The sequence below is a fragment of the Coturnix japonica genome, chromosome 16 (genome assembly GCF_054131305.1).
Source record: "Coturnix japonica strain WE chromosome 16, WE-NBRP24, whole genome shotgun sequence".
Lineage (NCBI taxonomy): Eukaryota > Metazoa > Chordata > Aves > Galliformes > Phasianidae > Coturnix > Coturnix japonica.
Genome location: NC_140678.1, coordinates 10,248,417 through 10,263,890, shown reverse-complemented (window position 1 = coordinate 10,263,890; position 15,474 = coordinate 10,248,417).

Genomic DNA, 15,474 nt, shown 5'->3' with positions numbered 1-15,474 from the left:
GAGACATTGTCGCCTTTAGCAAGAGAAATTGTCGTCTTTAGCAAGAGATATTGTCGCCTTTAGCCAGAGATGAGATACTGTCGCCTTAAGCCAGAGATGAGATGTTGTTGCCTTTAGCCAGAGATGAGATACTGTTGCATTTAGCCAGAGATGAGGTATTTTCGCCTTTAGCCAGAGATGAGATATTGCCGCCTTTAACCAGAGATGAGATATTGTCGCCTTTAGGCAGAGATGAGATATTGTCGCCTTTAGCCAGAGATGAGATATTGTCGCCTTTAGCCAGAGATGAGATATTGTCGCCTTTAGGCAGAGATGAGATATTGTCGCCTTTAGCCAGAGATGGGATATTGTCGCATATAACCTGAGATGAGATATTGTCTCCTTTAGGCAGAGATGAGATATTGTCGCCTTTAGCCAGAGATGAGATATTGTCGCCCTTAGGCAGAGATGAGATATTGTCGCCTTTAGCCAGAGATGAGATATTGTCTCATTTAACCTGAGATGAGATATTGTCGCCTTTAGGCAGAGATGAGATATTGTCGCCTTTAGCCTGAGATATTTTCGCCTTTAGCCAGAGATGAGATATTGCCGCATTTAACCTGAGATGAGATATTGTCGCCTTTAGCCAGAGATGAGATACTGTCGCCTTAAGCCAGAGATGAGATGTTGTTGCCTTTAGCCAGAGATGAGATACTGTTGCCTTTAGCCAGAGATGAGGTATTTTCGCCTTTAGCCAGAGATGAGATATTGCCGCCTTTAACCAGAGATGAGATATTGTCGCCTTTAGGCAGAGATGAGATATTGTCTCCTTTAGGCAGAGATGAGATATTGTCGCCTTTAGCCAGAGATGAGATATTGTCGCCTTTAGGCAGAGATGAGATATTGTCGCCTTTAGCCAGAGATGAGATATTGTCGCATTTAACCTGAGATGAGATATTGTCGCCTTTAGGCAGAGATGAGATATTGTCGCCTTTACCCTGAGATATTTTCGCCTTTAGCCAGAGATGAGATATTGCCGCCTTTAACCAGAGATGAGATATTGTCGCCTTTAGCCAGAGATGAGATATTGTCGCCTTTAGCCAGAGATGAGATATTGTCGCCTTTAGCCAGAGATGAGGTATTGTCGCCTTTAGCCAGAGACGATATTGTTGCCTTTATCCAGAGATGAGATATTATCGCCTTTAGCCAGAGATATTGTCGCCCTTAGGCAGAGATGAGATATTGCCTCATTTCGCCTGAGATGAGATATTGTCGCCTTTAGCCAGAGATGAGATATTGTCGCCTTTAGCCAGAGATGAGATATTTTCGCCTTTAGGCAGAGATGACATATTGTCGCCTTTAGCCAGAGATGAGATATTCTCGATTTTAGGCAGAGATGAGATATTGTCGCCTTTAGCCAGAGATGAGATATTGTCGCATTTAACCTGAGAAGAGATATTGTCGCCTTTAGCCAGAGATGAGATACTGTCGCCTTAAGCCAGAGATGAGATATTTTCGCCTTTAGGCAGAGATGAGATATTGTCGCCTATAGCCAGAGATGAGATATTGTCGCCTTTAGCCAGAGATGAGATATTTTCGCCTTTAGCCAGAGATGAGGTATTGTCGCCTTTAGCCAGAGACGATATTGTCGCCTTTAGCCAGAGATGAGATATTGTCGCCTTTAGCCAGAGATAGTGTCGCCTTTATCCGGAGGAATTGTTGCCTTTAGCCTGAGATATTGTCGCCTTTTGCCAGAGATGAGATATTGTCGCCTTTAGCCAGAGATGAGATATTGCCTCATTTCGCAAGAGATGAGACATTGTCGCTTTTAGCAAGATATATTGTAGCTTTCAGCCAGAGATGAGATATTGTCGCCTTTGGCCAGAGATGAGATATTGTCGCCTTTGGGCAGAGATGAGATATTGTCGCCTTTAGCCAGAGATGAGATATTGTCGCCTTTGGGCAGAGATGAGATATTGTCGCCTTTAGCCAGGGATGAGATATTGTCGCATCTAAACTGAGATGAGATATTGTCGCCTTTAGGCAGAGATGAGATATTGTCGCCTTTAGGCAGAGATGAGATATTGTCGCCTTTAGCCAGAGATATTTTCGCCTTTAGCCAGAGATGAGATATTGTCGCATTTAACCTGAGATGAGATATTGTCACCTTTAGCCAGAGATGAGATACTGTCGCCTTAAGCCAGAGATGAGATGTTGTTGCCTTTAGCCAGAGATGAGATACTGTTGCCTTTTGCCAGAGATGAGGTATTTTCGCCTTTAGCCAGAGATGAGATATTGCCGCCTTTAACCAGAGATGAGATATTGTCGCCTTTAGGCAGAGATGAGATATTGTCGCCTTTAGCCAGAGATGAGATATTGTCGCCTTTAGGCAGAGATGAGATATTGTCGCCTTTAGCCAGAGATGAGATATTGTCGCATTTAACCTGAGATGAGATATTGTCGCCTTTAGCCAGAGATGAGATATTTTCGCCTTTAGCCAGAGATGAGGTATTGTCGCCTTTAGCCAGAGACGATATTGTCGCCTTTAGCCAGAGATGAGATATTGTCGCCCTTAGGCAGAGATGAGATATTGTCGCCTATAGCCAGAGATGAGATATTGTCGCCTTTAGCCAGAGATGAGGCATTGTCGCTTTTAGGCACAAATGAGATATTGTCGCCTTTAGCCAGAGATGAGATATTGTCGCCTTTAGCCCGAGATGAGATATTTTCGCATTTAGCCAGAGATGTGATATTGTCGCCTTTAACCATAGATGATTTATTGTCGCCTTTAGGCAGAGATGAGATATTGTCGCATTTAACCGGAGATGAGATATTGTCGCCTTTAGCCAGAGATGATATACTGTCGCCTTAAGCCAGAGATGAGATGTTGTCGCCTTTAGCCAGAGATGAGATACAGTTGCCTTTAGCCAGAGGTGAGGTATTGTCTACTTTAGGCAGAGATGAGGTTTTGCCGACATTAGCCAGAGATATTGCCGCCTTTAGCCAGAGATATTGTCGTATTTAGCAAGAGATATTGTCGCCTTTAGCCAGAGATATTGTCGCCCTTAGGCAGAGAAGAGATATTGTCGCCATTAGCCAGAGATGAGATATTGTCGCCTTTAGCCAGAGATATTGTCTCCTTCAGCCAGAGATTTTGCCTCATTTAGCCAGAGATGAGGTATTGTCGCTTTTAGCCTGAGATGAGATATTGTCGCATTTAGCCAGAGATGAGATACTGTCGCCTTAAGCCAGAGATGAGATGTTGTCGCCTTTAGCCAGAGATGAGATACAGTTGCCTTTAGACAGAGATGAGGTATTGTCTACTATAGGCAGAGATGAGGTTTTGCCTACTTTAGACAGAGATATTGCCGCCTTTAGCCAGAGACATTGTCGCCTTTAGCAAGAGAAATTGTCGTCTTTAGCAAGAGATATTGTCGCCTTTTGGCAGAGATGAGATATTGCCGCCATTAGCCAGAGATGAGATATTGTCGCCTTTAGCCAGAGATATTGCCGCCTTTAGCCAGAGATTTTGCCTCATTTAGCCAGAGATTTGGTATTGTCGCCTTTAGGCAGAGATGAGATATTGTCGCCATTAGCCAGAGATGAGATATTGTCGACTTTAGCCAGAGATATTGCCGCCTGTAACCAGAGATATTGTTGCATTTAGCCAGAGATACTGCCGCCTTTAGCCAGAGATTTTGTCGCCTTTAGCCATAGATGAGATATTGTCGCCTTTAGCCATAGATGAGATATTGTCGCCTTTAGCCAGAGATGAGATATTGTCGCCCTTAGGCAGAGATGCGATATTGTCGCCTATAGCCAGAGATGAGATATTGTCGCCTTTAGCCAGAGATGAGGCATTGTCGCTTTTAGGCACAAATGAGATATTGTCGCCTTTAGCCAGAGATGAGATATTGTCGCCTTTAGCCCGAGATGAGATATTTTCGCATTTAGCCAGAGATGTGATATTGTCGCCTTTAACCATAGATGATTTATTGTCGCCTTTAGCCAGAGATGAGATATTCTCGATTTTAGGCAGAGATGAGATATTGTCGCCTTTAGCCGGAGATGAGATATTGTCGCATTTAACCTGAGAAGAGATATTGTCGCCTTTAGCCAGAGATGAGATACTGTCGCCTTAAGCCAGAGATGAGATATTTTCGCCTTTAGGCAGAGATGAGTTATTGTCGCCTATAGCCAGAGATGAGATATTGTCGCCTTTAGCCAGAGATGAGATATTTTCGCCTTTAGCCAGAGATGAGGTATTGTCGCCTTTAGCCAGAGACGATATTGTCGCCTTTAGCCAGAGATGAGATATTGTCGCCTTTAGCCAGAGATAGTGTCGCCTTTATCCGGAGGTATTGTTGCCTTTAGCCTGAGATATTGTCGCCTTTTGCCAGAGATGAGATATTGTCGCCTTTAGCCATAGATGAGATATTGTCGCGTTTAGCCAGTAATGAGGAATTGTTGCCTTTAGCCAGAGATGAGATATTGTCGCCTTTAGCCAGAGATGAGATATTGTCGCCTTTAGCCAGAGATGAGATATTGTCGCCCTTAGGCAGAGATGAGATATTGTCGCCTATAGCCAGAGATGAGATATTGTCGCCTTTAGCCAGAGATGAGGCATTGTCGCTTTTAGGCACAAATGAGATATTGTCGCCTTTAGCCAGAGATGAGATATTGTCGCCTTTAGCCCGAGATGAGATATTTTCGCATTTAGCCAGAGATGAGGTATTGTCACCTTTAGCCAGAGATGACATATTGTCGCCTCTGGCCAGATATGAGATATTGTCGCCTTTAGCCAGAGATGAGATATTGCCTCATTTCGGAAGAGATGAGATATTGTCGCCTTTAGCCAGATCTATTGTCGCCTTTAGCCAGAGATATTGTTGCCCTTAGCCAGAGATATTATCGCCTTTAGCCAGAGATATTGTCGCCTTTAGCCAGAGATGAGATATTGTCGCCTTTAGCCAGAGATGAGATATTGCCTCATTTCGCAAGAGATGAGACATTGTCGCTTTTAGCCAGAGATATTGTAGCTTTCAGCCAGAGATGAGATATATTCGCCTTTGGCCAGAGATGAGATATTGTCGCCTTTAGCCAGAGATGAGGTATTTTCGCCTTTAGCCAGAGATGAGATATTGTCGCCTTTGGGCAGAGATGAGATATTGTCGCCTTTAGCCAGGGATGAGATATTGTCGCATCTAACCTGAGATGAGATATTGTCGCCTTTAGGCAGAGATGAGATATTGTCGCCTTTAGCCAGAGATATTTTCGCCTTTAGCCAGAGATGAGATATTGTCGCATTTAACCTGAGATGAGATATTGTCGCCTTTAGCCAGAGATGAGATACTGTCGCCTTAAGCCAGAGATGAGATGTTGTTGCCTTTAGCCAGAGATGAGATACTGTTGCCTTTAGCCAGAGATGAGGTATTTTCGCCTTTAGCCAGAGATGAGATATTGTCGCCTTTAGGCAGAGATGATATATTGTCGCATATAGCCAGAGATGAGATATTGTCGCCTTTAGCCAGAGATGAGATATTGTCGCCTTTAGCCAGAGATATAGTCGCCTTTATCCAGAGATATTGTTGCATTTAGCCAGAGATATTGTCGCCTTTATCCAGAGATGAGATATTGTCGCATTTAGGCAGAGATGAGATATTGTCGCCTTTAGGCATAGATGAGTTATTGTCGCCTATAGCCAGAGATGAGATATTGTCACCTTTAGCCAGAGATGAGATATTGTCGCCTTTAGCCAGAGATGAGGTATTGTGGCCTTTAGCCAGAGACGATATTGTCGCCTTTAGGCAGAGATGAGATATTGTCGCCTTTAGCCAGAGATATTGTCGCCTTTAGCCAGAGATATTGTTGCCTTTAGCCAGAGATATTATCGCCTTTAGCCAGAGATATTGTCGCCTTTAGGCAGAGATGAGATATTGTCGCCTTTAGGCAGAGATTAGATATTGCCTCATTTCGCCAGAGATATTGTCACATTTAGCCAGAGATGAGATATTGTCGTTTTTAGCCAGAGATGAGATACTGTCGCCTTTAGGCAGAGATGACATATTGTCGCCTTTAGGCAGATATTAGATATTGTCGCCTTTAGCCAGAGATGAGATATTTTCGCCTTTAGCCAGAGATGAGATATTGTCGCCTTTGGCCAGATATGAGATATTGTCGCCTTTAGCCAGAGATGAGATATTGCCTCATTTCGGAAGAGATGAGATATTGTCGCCTTTAACCAGATCAATTGTCGCTTTTAGCCAGAGATATTGTTGCCTTTAGCCAGAGAAATTGTCGCCTTTAGCCAGAGATATTGTCGCATTTAGCCAGAGATGACATATTGCCTCATTTCGCAAGAGATGAGACATTGTCGCTTTTAGCCAGAGATATTGTAGCCTTCAGCCAGAGATGAGATATTTTCGCATTTGTCCAGAGATGAGATATTGTCGCCATTAGCCACAGATGAGATATTGTCGCCTTTAGCCAGAGATATTGTTGCCTTTAGCCAGAGATATTGTCGCCTTTAGGCAGAGATATTGTCGCCTTTATCCAGAGATGAGATATTGCCTCATTTCGCAAGAGATGACACATTGTCGCTTTTAGCCAGAGATATTGTAGCCTTCAGCCAGAGATGAGATATTGTCGCCTTTGGCCAGAGATGAGATAATGTCGCCATTAGCCAGAGATGAGATATTGTCGCATTTAGCCAGAGATATTTTCTCCTTTAGCCAAAGATATTGTTGCCTTTAGCCAGAGATGAGATATTGTCACCTTTAGCCAGAGATGAGATATTGTCGCCTTTAGCCAGAGATGAGATATTGCCTCATTTCGCCAGAGATATTGTTGACTTTAGCCAGAGATGAGATATTGTCGCCTTTAGCCAGAGATGAGATATTGTCGCCTTTAGGCAGAGATGAGATATTGTCGACTTTAGGCAGAGATGACATATTGTTGCCTTTAGTCAGAGATGAGATATTGTCACCTTTAGCCAGAGATGAGATATTTTCGCCATTGGCCAGATATGAGATATTGTCGCCTTTATCCAGAGATGAGATATTGCCTCATTTCGGAAGAGATGAGATATTGTCGCCTTTAGCCAGATCTATTGTCGCCTTTAGCCAGAGATATTGTTGCCTTTAGCTAGAGATATTGTCGCCTTTAGCCAGAGATATTTTCGCCTTTAGCCGGAGATGAGATATTGTCGCCTTTAGCCAATAATGAGATATTGCCTCGTTTCGCAAGAGATGACACATTGTCGCTTTTAGCCAGAGATATTGTAGCCTTTAGCCAGAGATGAGATATTGTCGCCTTTAGCCAGAGATGAGGTATTTTCGCCTTTAGCCAGAGATGAGATATTGTCGCCTTTAACCAGAGATGATATATTGTCGCCTTTAGCCAGAGATGAGATATTGCTGCCTTTAGCCAGAGATGAGATATTGTCGCCTTTAGCCAGAGATGAGATATTGTCGCCTTTAGCCAGAGATAAGATATTGTCGCCTTTAGGCAGAAATGAGATATTGTCGCCTTTAGCCAGAGATGAGATATTGTCGCATTTAACCTGAGATGAGATATTGTCGCCTTTGGCCAGAGATGAGACATTGTCGCCTTTAGCCAGAGATGAGATATTTTCACCTTTAGCAAGAGATGAGATATTGTCGCCTTTGGCCAGATATGAGACATTGTCGCCTTTAGCTAGAGATGTGGTATTGTTGACTTTAGCCAGAAATGAGATATTTTCACCTTTAGCAAGAGATGAGATATTGTCGCCTTTGGACAGATATGAGATATTGTCGCCTTTAGCCAGAGATGAGATATTGCCTCATTTCGGAAGAGATGAGATATTGTCGCCTTTAGCCAGATCTATTCTCGCCTTTAGCCAGAGATATTGTTGCCTTTAGCCAGAGATATTGTCTCATTTAGCCAGAGATATTGTCGCCTCTAGCCAGAGATGAGATATTGCCTCATTTCGGAAGAGATGAGATATTGTCGCCTTTAGCCAGATCTAGTGTCGCCTTTAGCCAGATCTATTGTCGCCTTCAGCCAGAGATATTGTTGCCTTTAGCCAGAGATATTGTCGCCTTTAGCTAGAGATATTGTCTCCTTTAGCCAGAGATGAGATATTGTCGCCTTTAACCAGAGATGAGATATTGTCGCATTTAGGCAGTAATGAGATATTGTCGCCTTTAGCCAGAGATGAGATATTGTCGCCGTTAGGCAGAGATGAGATATTGTCGCCTTTAGCCAGAGATGAGATATTGTCGCATTTAACCTGAGATGAGATATTGTCGACTTTAGCCAGAGACGAGATATTGTCGCCTTTAGCCAAAGATATTGTCGCCTTTAGCCAGAGATATTGTCGCCTTTAGCCAGAGATGAGATATTGTCGCCTTTAGCCAGAAATGAGATATTGTCGCCTTTAGCCAGAGATGAGATATTGTCGCCATTAGCCAGAGATGAGATATTTTCGCCTTTAGCCAGAGATATTGTCGCCTTTAGCCAGAGATTTTGCCTCATTTAGCCAGAGATGAGGTATTGTCGCCTTTAGGCGGAGATGAGATATTGTCTCCTTTAGCCAGAGATGAGATATTGTCGCCTTTAGCCAGAGATGAGATATTGTCGCCTTTAGGCAGAGATGAGATACTGTCGCCTTTAGCCAGAGATATTGTCGCCTTTAGCCAGAGATATTCTTGCCTTTAGCCAGAGATATTATCGCCTTTAGCCAGAGATATTGTCGCCTTTAGGCAGAGATGAGATATTGTCGCCTTTAGGCAGAGATGAGATATTGCCTCATTTCGCCAGAGATATTGTCGCCTTTAGCCAGAGATGAGATATTGTCGTTTTTAGCCAGAGATGAGATACTGTCGCCTTTAGGCAGAGATGACGTATTGTCGCCTTTAGGCAGATATTAGATATTGTCGCCTTTAGCCAGAGATGAGATATTTTCGCCTTTAGCCAGAGATGAGATATTGCCGCCTTTGGCCAGATATGAGATATTGTCGCCTTTAGCCAGAGATGAGATATTGCCTCATTTCGGAAGAGATGAGATATTGTCGCCTTTAGCCAGATCAATTGTCGCCTTTAGCCAGAGATATTGTTGCCTTTAGCCAGAGAAATTGTCGCCTTTAGCCAGAGATATTGTCGCATTTAACCAGAGATGAGATATTGCCTCATTTCGGCAGAGATATTGTTGCCTTTAGCCAGAGATGAGATATTGTCGCCTTTAGCCAGAGATGAGATATTGTCGCATTTAGGCAGAGATGAGATATTGTCGACTTTAGGCAGAGATGACATATTGTTGCCTTTAGTCAGAGATGAGATATTGTCACCTTTAGCCAGAGATGAGATATTGTCGCCATTGGCCAGATATGAGATATTGTCGCCTTTATCCAGAGATGAGATATTGCCTCATTTCGGAAGAGATGAGATATTGTCGCCTTTAGCCAGATCTATTGTCGCCTTTAGCCAGAGATATTGTTGCCTTTAGCTAGAGATATTGTCGCCTTTAGCCAGAGATATTGTCGCCTTTAGCCGGAGATGAGATATTGTCGCCTTTAGCCAATAATGAGATATTGCCTCGTTTCGCAAGAGATGACACATTGTCGCTTTTAGCCAGAGATATTGTAGCCTTCAGCCAGAGATGAGATATTGTCGCCTTTGGCCAGAGATGAGATATTGTCGCCTTTAGCCAGAGATGAGGTATTTTCGCCTTTAGCCAGAGATGAGATATTGTCGCCTTTAACCAGAGATGAGATATTGTCGCATTTAGGCAGAGATGAGATATTGTCGCCTTTAGCCAGAGATGAGATATTGTCGCCGTTAGGCAGAGATGAGATATTGTCGCCTTTAGCCAGAGATGAGATATTGTCGCATTTAACCTGAGATGAGATATTGTCGACTTTAGCCAGAGACGAGATATTGTCGCATTTAGCCAAAGATATTGTCGCCTTTAGCCAGAGATATTGTCGCCTTTAGCCAGAGATGAGATATTGTCGCCTTTAGCCAGAAATGAGATATTGTCGCCTTTAGCCAGAGATGAGATATTGTCGCCATTAGCCAGAGATGAGATATTTTCGCCTTTAGCCAGAGATATTGTCGCCTTTAGCCAGAGATTTTGCCTCATTTAGCCAGAGATGAGGTATTGTCGCCTTTAGGCGGAGATGAGATATTGTCGCCTTTAGCCAGAGATGAGATATTGTCGCCTTTAGCCAGAAATGAGATATTGTCGCCTTTAGGCAGAGATGAGATACTGTCACCTTTAGCCAGAGATATTGTCGCCTTTAGCCAGAGATATTGTTGCCTTTAGCCAGAGATATTATCGCCTTTAGCCAGAGATATTGTCGCCTTTAGCCAGAGATGAGATATTGTCGTTTTTAGCCAGAGATGAGATACTGTCGCCTTTAGGCAGAGATGACGTATTGTCGCCTTTAGGCAGATATTAGATATTGTCGCCTTTAGCCAGAGATGAGATATTTTCGCCTTTAGCCAGAGATGAGATATTGCCGCCTTTGTCCAGATATGAGATATTGTCGCCTTTAGCCAGAGATGAGATATTGCCTCATTTCGGAAGAGATGAGATATTGTCGCCTTTAGCCAGATCAATTGTCGCCTTTAGCCAGAGATATTGTTGCCTTTAGCGAGAGAAATTGTCGCATTTAGCCAGAGATATTGTCGCATTTAACCAGAGATGAGATATTGCCTCATTTCGGCAGAGATATTGTTGCCTTTAGCCAGAGATGAGATATTGTCGCCTTTAGCCAGGGATGAGATATTGTCGCATTTAGGCAGAGATGAGATATTGTCGACTTTAGGCAGAGATGACATATTGTTGCCTTTAGTCAGAGATGAGATATTGTCACCTTTAGCCAGAGATGAGATATTGTCGCCATTGGCCAGATATGAGATATTGTCGCCTTTATCCAGAGATGAGATATTGCCTCATTTCGGAAGAGATGAGATATTGTCGCCTTTAGCCAGATCTATTGTCGCCTTTAGCCAGAGATATTGTTGCCTTTAGCTAGAGATATTGTCGCCTTTAGCCAGAGATATTGTCGCCTTTAGCCGGAGATGAGATATTGTCGCCTTTAGCCAATAATGAGATATTGCCTCGTTTCGCAAGAGATGACACATTGTCGCTTTTAGCCAGAGATATTGTAGCCTTCAGCCAGAGATGAGATATTGTCGCCTTTAGCCAGAGATGAGGTATTTTCGCCTTTAGCCAGAGATGAGATATTGTCGCCTTTAACCACAGATGATATATTGTCGCCTTTAGCCAGAGATGAGATATTGCTGCCTTTAGCCAGAGATGAGATATTGTCGCCTTTGGCCAGATATGAGACATTGTCGCCTTTAGCCAGAGATGAGACATTGTCGCCTTTAGCCAGAGATGTGGTATTGTTGCCTTTAACCAGAGATGAGATATTTAAACCTTTAGCAAGAGATGAGATATTGTCGCCTTTGGACAGAGATGAGATATTTTCACCTTTAGCAAGAGATGAGATATTGTCGCCTTTGGCCAGATATGAGACATTGTCGCCTTTAGCTAGAGATGTGGTATTGTTGCCTTTAGCCAGAGATAAGATATTTTCACCTTTAGCAAGAGATGAGATATTGTCGCCTTTGGACAGATATGAGATATTGTCGCCTTTATCCAGAGATGAGATATTGCCTCATTTCGGAAGAGATGAGATATTGTCGCCTTTAGCCAGATCTATTGTCGCATTTAGCCAGATCTATTGTCGCCTTTAGCCAGAGATATTGTCGCCTTTAGCCAGAGATGAGATATTGTCGTTTTTAGCCAGAGATGAGATACTGTCGCCTTTAGGCAGAGATGACGTATTGTCGCCTTTAGGCAGATATTAGATATTGTCGCCTTTAGCCAGAGATGAGATATTTTCGCCTTTAGCCAGAGATGAGATATTGCCGCCTTTGGCCAGATATGAGATATTGTCGCCTTTAGCCAGAGATGAGATATTGCCTCATTTCGGAAGAGATGAGATATTGTCGCCTTTAGCCAGATCAATTGTCGCCTTTAGCCAGAGATATTGTTGCCTTTAGCCAGAGAAATTGTCGCCTTTAGCCAGAGATATTGTCGCATTTAACCAGAGATGAGATATTGCCTCATTTCGGCAGAGATATTGTTGCCTTTAGCCAGAGATGAGATATTGTCGCCTTTAGCCAGAGATGAGATATTGTCGCATTTAGGCAGAGATGAGATATTGTCGACTTTAGGCAGAGATGACATATTGTTGCCTTTAGTCAGAGATGAGATATTGTCACCTTTAGCCAGAGATGAGATATTGTCGCCATTGGCCAGATATGAGATATTGTCGCCTTTATCCAGAGATGAGATATTGCCTCATTTCGGAAGAGATGAGATATTGTCGCCTTTAGCCAGATCTATTGTCGCCTTTAGCCAGAGATATTGTTGCCTTTAGCTAGAGATATTGTCGCCTTTAGCCAGAGATATTGTCGCCTTTAGCCGGAGATGAGATATTGTCGCCTTTAGCCAATAATGAGATATTGCCTCGTTTCGCAAGAGATGACACATTGTCGCTTTTAGCCAGAGATATTGTAGCCTTCAGCCAGAGATGAGATATTGTCGCCTTTGGCCAGAGATGAGATATTGTCGCCTTTAGCCAGAGATGAGGTATTTTCGCCTTTAGCCAGAGATGAGATATTGTCGCCTTTAACCAGAGATGAGATATTGTCGCATTTAGGCAGAGATGAGATATTGTCGCCTTTAGCCAGAGATGAGATATTGTCGCCGTTAGGCAGAGATGAGATATTGTCGCCTTTAGCCAGAGATGAGATATTGTCGCATTTAACCTGAGATGAGATATTGTCGACTTTAGCCAGAGACGAGATATTGTCGCATTTAGCCAAAGATATTGTCGCCTTTAGCCAGAGATATTGTCGCCTTTAGCCAGAGATGAGATATTGTCGCCTTTAGCCAGAAATGAGATATTGTCGCCTTTAGCCAGAGATGAGATATTGTCGCCATTAGCCAGAGATGAGATATTTTCGCCTTTAGCCAGAGATATTGTCGCCTTTAGCCAGAGATTTTGCCTCATTTAGCCAGAGATGAGGTATTGTCGCCTTTAGGCGGAGATGAGATATTGTCGCCTTTAGCCAGAGATGAGATATTGTCGCCTTTAGCCAGAAATGAGATATTGTCGCCTTTAGGCAGAGATGAGATACTGTCACCTTTAGCCAGAGATATTGTCGCCTTTAGCCAGAGATATTGTTGCCTTTAGCCAGAGATATTATCGCCTTTAGCCAGAGATATTGTCGCCTTTAGCCAGAGATGAGATATTGTCGTTTTTAGCCAGAGATGAGATACTGTCGCCTTTAGGCAGAGATGACATATTGTTGCCTTTAGTCAGAGATGAGATATTGTCACCCTTAGCCAGAGATGAGATATTGTCGCCATTGGCCAGATATGAGATATTGTCGCCTTTATCCAGAGATGAGATATTGCCTCATTTCGGAAGAGATGAGATATTGTCGCCTTTAGCCAGATCTATTGTCGCCTTTAGCCAGAGATATTGTTGCCTTTAGCTAGAGATATTGTCGCCTTTAGCCAGAGATATTGTCGCCTTTAGCCGGAGATGAGATATTGTCGCCTTTAGCCAATAATGAGATATTGCCTCGTTTCGCAAGAGATGACACATTGTCGCTTTTAGCCAGAGATATTGTAGCCTTCAGCCAGAGATGAGATATTGTCGCCTTTAGCCAGAGATGAGGTATTTTCGCCTTTAGCCAGAGATGAGATATTGTCGCCTTTAACCACAGATGATATATTGTCGCCTTTAGCCAGAGATGAGATATTGCTGCCTTTAGCCAGAGATGAGATATTGTCGCCTTTGGCCAGATATGAGACATTGTCGCCTTTAGCCAGAGATGAGATATTTTCACCTTTAGCAAGAGATGAGATATTGTCGCCTTTGGCCAGATATGAGACATTGTCGCCTTTAGCCAGAGATGAGATATTGCCTCATTTCGGAGGAGATGAGATATTGTCGCCTTTAGCCAGATCTATTGTCGCATTTAGCCAGATCTATTGTCGCCTTTAGCCAGAGATATTGTTGCCTTTAGCCAGAGATATTGTCGCCTTTAGCTAGAGATATTGTCGCCTTTAGGCAGAGATGAGATATTGTCGCCTTTAGCCAGAGATGAGATATTGTCGCATTTAGCCAGAGATGAGATATTGTCGCCTTTAGCCAGAGATGAGATATTGTCGCATTTAACCTGAGATGAGATATTGTCGCCTTTAGCCAGAGACGAGATATTGTCGCCTTTAGCCAAAGATATTGTCGCCTTTAGCCAGAGATATTGTCGCCTTTAGCCAGAGATGAGATATTGTCGCCTTTAGCCAGAAATGAGATATTGTCGCCTTTAGCCAGAGATGAGATATTGTCGCCATTAGCCAGAGATGAGATATTTTCGCCTTTAGCCAGAGATATTGTCGCCTTTAGCCAGAGATTTTGCCTCATTTAGCCAGAGATGAGGTATTGTCGCCTTTAGGCAGAGATGAGATATTGTCGCCTTTAGCCAGAAATGAGATATTGTCGCCTTTAGCCAGAGATGAGATATTGTCGCCTTTAGCCAGAGATATTGTCTCTTATAGCCAAAGATATTGACGCCTTTAGCCAGAGATATTGTCGCCTTTAGGCAGATATGAGATATTGTCGCCTTTAGCCAGAGATGAGATATTGTCGCCTTTAGCCAGAGATGAGACATTGTCGCCTTTAGCCAGAGATGAGACATTGTCGCCTTTAGCCAGAGATGTGGTATTGTTGCCTTTAACCAGAGATGAGATATTTAAACCTTTAGCAAGAGATGAGATATTGTCGCCTTTGGACAGAGATGAGATATTTTCACCTTTAGCAAGAGATGAGATATTGTCGCCTTTGGCCAGATATGAGACATTGTCGCCTTTAGCTAGAGATGTGGTATTGTTGCCTTTAGCCAGAGATAAGATATTTTCACCTTTAGCAAGAGATGAGATATTGTCGCCTTTGGACAGATATGAGATATTGTCGCCTTTATCCAGAGATGAGATATTGCCTCATTTCGGAAGAGATGAGATATTGTCGCCTTTAGCCAGATCTATTGTCGCATTTAGCCAGATCTATTGTCGCCTTTAGCCAGAGATATTGTTGCCTTTAGCCAGAGATATTGTCGCCTTTAGCTAGAGATATTGTCGCCTTTAGGCAGAGATGAGATATTGTCGCCTTTAGGCAGAGATGAGATATTGCCGCCTTTAGCCAGAGATGAGATATTGTCGCCTTTAGCCAGAGATGAGATATTGTCGCATTTAACCTGAGATGAGATATTGTCGCCTTTAGCCAGAGACGAGATATTGTCGCCTTTAGCCAAAGATATTGTCGCCTTTAGCCAGAGATATTGTCGCCTTTAGCCAGAGATATTGTTGCCTTTAGCCAGAGAAATTGTCGCCTTTAGCCAGAGATATTGTCGCATTTAACCAGAGAT